The following is a 6,657-nucleotide window of genomic DNA, read 5'->3' as shown; positions in this document are numbered from 1 at the left end:
AGCAAGAGAATCATATGGGATACTTTCCACCACCACAAAATGATTCAAGTCATTATTCTAATGGTGGCTGGGAGTATCACCAAGGAATGAAAGAGCATCCACCCTCACGTCCCAGTTTCTCATTTGAAAGTTCGTCATCACTTGATCATGCCTCAACACAAAGTTTCCTCCAAAATCCATACAAGTCATCCCATCAATCACACAACTCATTCCACACCCCTCAACACAACTTCACCACAACACATCCATGTCACCAAAATTACTCTCAACATTCATCTCTTGAACCAGCAGATGAGGATTACCTTCAATGGTCCAAAGAACCCTTAGAAAGCCAATGCCAAGCCATTGAAATACACAGAAAACTCGTGGAAAAATACACACAATCCCAATCCTGGAAAGAAATCATCCTCAAGAAGATGAATGGGCCCTTAGAGCAAACAAGGGGAAACTTAGAACCGTCAAACAGCGAGGATAAAGACCAATTTGTGGGTGAGGAAGTGAAAAAACAAAATGAGGAAACCTCTGTATCAAGTGAAAGTTCAATGCAAAAGGAGGTTGTGGAGGTGTTTGAACCTGTGGCTTCATATTCACAAAAGCCACTTGAGATGACAAGGGAACATGAAAACTCACAACTCTCTCAAACTTCCCTGAAACAAAATGGCTCAACAATTGAATTCATGATTGAAAGATATGAAGAGGAGATGAAGAAATCTTGGGAAGATCAATAAACCTCCTCCATGAAAGAGCTATTAAAGCAAATGTTGAGTGTAAAAGAGGAAGTGGAAGAACAAGCTAGTGAGGAGGACAATCAAGAACGCCCAAACTCAAGGGAAACAGAGAGGCACATGAAGGACAAGCTCATTGAACCACCAATTCAAAAGGCTCTGGATGAAGATCAAACTCCAAAAATCACACAGCAACCAATTCATGAATCCAAAGAAGTAAAGGCAACTAACAAGAGCACCAATCATGTCCCTGGTCCAGTAAGCAAGCTCAATCAAGCCAATTTCACAAGGAAGCTTGCTGAAAGGAGACCAAGACAGGGGACAATAGCTGAAACTTCTCCCCTCTTGGAGTCATTCCTCTTAACAAACTGGAAGAAGAGGAAGAAAGTGAAGAATAGGTAAACAGTAGGTAGCATTCCTTCTCCTTGCTTTGTTTAATTTTCAATAAATTGACATATGGTTGCATTCTAAGTTTGGTGTTGCTATGCAACAAAACTTAGTTCCAATGTTTATTAGATACTTGCATCAATTCCAAGTGAAAGTGTCACACTAAGTTTGGTGTTCCACTTATCTTTTATGCCATGTATCATGCACACCCTCTTATGTTTGCAATCGCAATGTCTTTGTCTCTTTGTGCCTTGATTATTATCTTTAATTTTGCTTGCTTGAAACACATGTGTTACTAACATTTCATTGTGTAAGACATTCATAATCCATCTTAGCCCCATAGCCACGGTTCTAATAGTTGCTTGAGGAAGAGCAAGCATTCTGAGTTAGTATAGGAAGGAGGAGAATGGGAGGAAAATGACAACAATAGAGAAGATGAACTACAAGGTTGTAAAGTTCCTTTTCCTCTCATTTGTTTCAAGCACTGTAAACTGCATGATTGTCTTTACCTTCTCTGTATGCATGTGTGTATAAAAAGGCATAGTTTGATTTCTAAATTGCAACATGGTGCTGTGCCATTATGATTACCAACTTGAGTTTTGTGAATTCAAAAGCAATAAAGTATCATGATCATAAACAAACAAGGAATTAAAGAAGAATTTAGCATGTGCATACAAGTATTGGAAAGCTAGCATGTTTAATTGTTGCTCAATTGCATTGGATTTTATTTAATTGAAGTTTTTATCTAGTATATTTTGTGAAATCTTTTGAAATCATGAAAACCTTGAAGAAGCAAATACAATTAAAGCAAGAAAAGAAAAAGGGAAAGAATGAGAAAGCTGAAGGCTCTGAATACCAATGGCAATTTATTTGTTAAGTGCTTGTGGTGTTTATGTATCAAGCCAAATGCTTGAAAAAAAAACACTTAGAAGTCAAGGCTAGGCTCAAGTGAAAAAGCACTCCCTCAAAGCTCAAGGCTCTGAGCATCAATGATTAGAGAATCAAGAAAAGAAACAAATGAGCTTAATGAAGTTCTCTAATTAAATGCATTTGGTGCTTATGTATCAAGTGGTAATACTTGAAAACAAAGCATTTAGAAGTCGTAGCTTTGTTATTAACTCATGGGGCAAAGCACCCAAAAGGAGAAGCTAAAAAAAAAATCAAATGCTTGTTTCAAGGAAGAATTATAAGAAAAAGATTTCATAAATTGAGCTAGATAGAAGCATTAATCATTTACATTTCTTTTGTGATTGAAGCATGCATAGAAAACTAGTTTACCATGAACATTGAGTTGCTATTCTTCTTACCTTGGATTGTCAATCTTTATTGCATGATTCTTTTCTTGCTTGGGGACAAGCAAGGTTTAAGTTTGGTGTTGTGATGACATGTCACCATGTCATGTTTTTCTAAACTTTTTCATACAAGAAATTGATTATTTGTGCTTAAATGTTGATTGCTTTTGTGCTTAATTGGTACATTTCCTTGATCTTTTAATTTTATAAACTTTGTAGGAAATAAGAAGAAAAAGAAGCAAAATAGCACAAATTAAGCTAAAAAGAAAAAAAGAGAAATTTTGGGCACACTTTGAAGTTGGAGCACACTTTGAAGTTTTAGGCCACACTTTTAAAAGCGTGACCCATGACCATGAAACCTTGGCCTCATACACATACATTAATGCTTATGCATGCATTTAAGTATAAATGGCCGAATGAATGAAATGTTGCATGGAACATTTAATTAATAATGCCAAATGAATAAACTAAATGAATACTATGTTAAGTAATTGGCATTACTAATTAAATGTAATAATATAATGTATGCATGCATTCAAGAATCATGGCATTACGTTCATTAATTGGCATTGCTAATTAAACTTAATGCATGTATAAAGCATTTGATCATTGAAGAATGAATGCTAGTAATGCATTGTCATTAATTAATGAATGCATACAAAATTATTAATTGACCAATGAATAAATGAATGAGCATTAGCATTCATGGGCATTCACATGCAAGGAAGATCATTCAGGGGAAGGCCAACGTTTGCACCAACGTTTGCCTCAAACGTGAGGTCAAACGCTAGTGCTTGAACACCACTCAAGGGAAGGCAACGTTTGCGTCAACGTTTGCCTCAAACGTGAGGTCAAACGTTGGCACCTAAATACCTTGGAAAAGCACCCCTGTTTGTTGCATTAGAGGCTCAACGTTTGAGCCAACGTTTGCCTCAAACGTAAGGTCAAACATTGGCAAAAAACTTACCTGGGAGGAGCCACGTTTGAGCTCACGTTTGACCTCAAACGTGAACTCAAATGTGGATGACAGCAAATGGCCTTCTGCATATTGCCACACATGAAGACGTTTGAGTCAACGTTTGCCTCAAACGTTGACTCAAACGTAAATACTCCAAGGTCCAAATTGCAAGCGGATTTCTTCTCAAGACTAAGGCCATCCGGATCCATCTTCAACCCAATTCCACTCCAAAGCAAGCAAAGCCCAATTGACATCACTCAAAGGCACAAGGATCAGTTAGATTAGGATTTTTCATTTTGAAATTTAATTTGCTTTCAATTTCATTTGTCATGTTTGTAAAAGCCTATAAAAAGGCATCATTTTCATTTTAGAAGGCAGGCTGGCTCCACTAGGGAGCATTAGGAGTAGTAGTAGAGAGCTCTCTCTTTAGTTTTTCTTTTCTGAGTTTGAATCTTGGGTGGAGAATTGAAGGAATTCTGTTTCATTCTCCCTTTGAGATTTCTCTTTGTTTTGCGTTGCTGCATAATTCTAAGAAATTGAGGATTGAATTTGAGTTTTTATTTGCTACTTCCATTCTTCTTTCTTCTGCAAACTTGTTTTCTGTTGGATCAAGGAAGGGAATGAGATCTAGACTTGTTCTCTGGTCTCATCCAACCCCTGAGATCTTCAACTTTCTTTTAGCTATTGCAATTGAGCTGCATTTTACTTTCTGTTTGGTTCCTCAATTCAGTTTACATTAAGCTTGCTGCAAATTTCATTTACATTTCCTGCACAATTCTAATTCCTCTGCAATTGCTCTAAGTTCCGATTCACTGCAATTTTGCTTCTCTGTTTACATTGCTCCCAATTTACTTTCCTGCAATTTAATCTTGCTACAAGAGTTTTGAGTTCTGATCTACCGCTTTCTTTTAATTTCCAGCACCCCAGCCCCTTTACTTTTCATGCAACTTACATTTCTTGTCATTTAAGATTCTTGCAATTTACATTTCTTGCTCTTTAAGTTACTTGCCAATTTACATTCTGCAGCTTTAAATTCCCTGCAATTCAATTTCTGTTGCTTCAATTTCACATCCAATTCTCATCAATGTTAGCTTGACTAAACTAATCACACACTAAAGTTGCTTGATCCATCAATCCCTGTGGGATCGACCTCACTCTAAGTGAGTTATTACTACTTGATGCGACCCGGTATACTTGCCGGTGAGATTTGTGTGTTTGGAAATTTGTTTTTTTCACAAAAACACCCATCAAGTTTTTGGCGTCGTTGCCGGGGATTGATTTAGATCAACAATGATTAAGTGGGTGAGAAGTCTAGATCAAGCATTTTCTTTATTTTTGTTCTCTGTTTTAAATTGATAGCAAGGTGTTTGAGCTATTGCCTCACTAAGAAATTCTTTCTCTGTGACATGAATTTCAAATTTCATTGATGTTTACAAAATACAAATGGAGTTCAACTCATCTTATGGTCAAACAAAATTTTATGGGATATCACCCACCATCACCAATCTCTTATGGTGGCTGGGAATATCACCAAGAGAATACACATTCTGAGCACTCCAATGCATGGAGATTTGCTTCAGAGACACAAGATGAGCAAGAGAATCATATGGGATACTTTCCACCACCACAAAATGATTCAAGTCATTATTCTAATGGTGGCTGGGAGTATCACCAAGGAATGAAAGAGAATCCACCCTCACGTCCCAGTTTCTCATTTGAAAGTTCGTCATCACTTGATCATGGCTCAACACAAAGTTTTCCCCAAAATCCATACAAGTCATCCCATCAATCACACAACTCATTCCACACCCCTCAACACAACTTCACCACAACATATCCATGTCACCAAAATTACTCTCAACATTCAGTAATGGAGGATCTTGTTTCACTCATGAAACTTAAAGTGACCTTAGACAGATCAGAGACTAGATTAGCTAAATTAGAAGTGCTTTGCTCAGGATTCTCTGTCTGTTGCTGAAAAGATTATGGAAAAGGCTTGCTATTGCTGAGCCTAGTTCGTCCACCATTATTAAAGCCTTGTTGAGGCTTTTGTTGATCCTTCCATGAGAAATTTGGATGATTTCTCCATGATGAATTGTACGTGTTTCCATAAGGTTCACCTAAGTAATTTACCTCTACTATTGCAGGGTTATCAGGATCATAAGCTTCTTCTTCAGAAGATGCCTCTTTAGTACTGTTGGATGCATTTTGCCATCCATTCAGACTTTGGGAAATCATGTTGACTTGCTGAGTCAACATTTTGTTCTGGGCCAATATGGCATTCAGAGCATCAATCTCAAGAATTTCCTTCCTCTGAGGCATCCCATTATTCACGGAATTCCTCTCAAAAGTGTACATGAACTGGTTATTTGCAACCATGTCAATAAGTTCTTGAGCTTCTGCAGGCATTTTCTTTAGGTGAATGGATCCACCTGTAAAATGGTCCAGTGACATTTTAGAGAACTCAGATAGACCATAATAGAATATATCCAAAATGGTCCATTCTGAAAGCATGTCAGAAGGACACCTTTTAGTCATCTGCTTGTATCTTTCCCAAGCTTCATAGAGGGATTCACCATCTTTTTGTTTGAAGGTCTGAACATCCACTCTAAGCTTGATCAGCTTTTGAGGAGGAAAGGATTTAGCCAAGAAGGCCGTGACCAGCTTATCCCAGGAGTCCAGGCTATCCTTAGGTTGTGAATCCAACCATGTTCTAGCTCTGTCTTTTACAGCAAGAGGGAAAAGCATGAGCCTGTAGACTTCAGGATCTACTCCATTCATCTTTACAGTCTCACAGATCTGCAAGAACTCAGTTAAAAACTGATAAGGATCTTCTGATGGAAGTCCATGCAACTTGCAATTTTGTTGCATTAGAGCAACTAGTTGAGGTTTCAGCTCAAAATTGTTTACTCCAATGGCAGGAATTGAGATGCTTCTTCCATCAAACTTGGAAGTAGGTGTAGTATAATCACCAAGCATCCTTCTTGCATTATTGTTGTTGGGTTCGGCTGCCATCTCCTTTTCTTGTTCAAAAATTTCAGCAAGGTTGTCTCTGGATTGTTGTAATTTAGCTTCTCTTAGTTTCCTCTTCAGAGTCCTTTCAGGTTCTGGATCAGCTTCAACAAGAATGCCTTTTTCCTTGTTCCTGCTCATATGAAAGAGAAGAGAACAGAAAAAGAAGAGGAATCCTCTATGTCATAGTAAAGAGGTTCCTTATTATTAGTAGAAGAAGAAAGGGGATAAAGAAAGGAGAATCCAAACACAAGGGTGAGGATAAGGGCAGTGATTTGAGATG

At 37.7% G+C, this 6,657-nt stretch overlaps 1 non-coding gene across 1 annotated transcript; it reads left to right on the top strand.

Annotated features, from left to right (window-relative positions):
• The first annotated feature begins 5,870 nt into the window (after positions 1–5,870).
• LOC127743075 (small nucleolar RNA R71) lies at positions 5,871–5,978 on the top strand. The gene has a single exon (XR_008004382.1). It is a non-coding gene; the product is annotated as a small nucleolar RNA R71 (small nucleolar RNA).
• Positions 5,979–6,657: the final 679 nt, after the last annotated feature.

This window comes from Arachis duranensis, chromosome 1 (genome assembly GCF_000817695.3).
Source record: "Arachis duranensis cultivar V14167 chromosome 1, aradu.V14167.gnm2.J7QH, whole genome shotgun sequence".
NCBI lineage: Eukaryota > Viridiplantae > Streptophyta > Magnoliopsida > Fabales > Fabaceae > Arachis > Arachis duranensis.
This window is presented reverse-complemented; position numbering and strand designations above follow the sequence as displayed.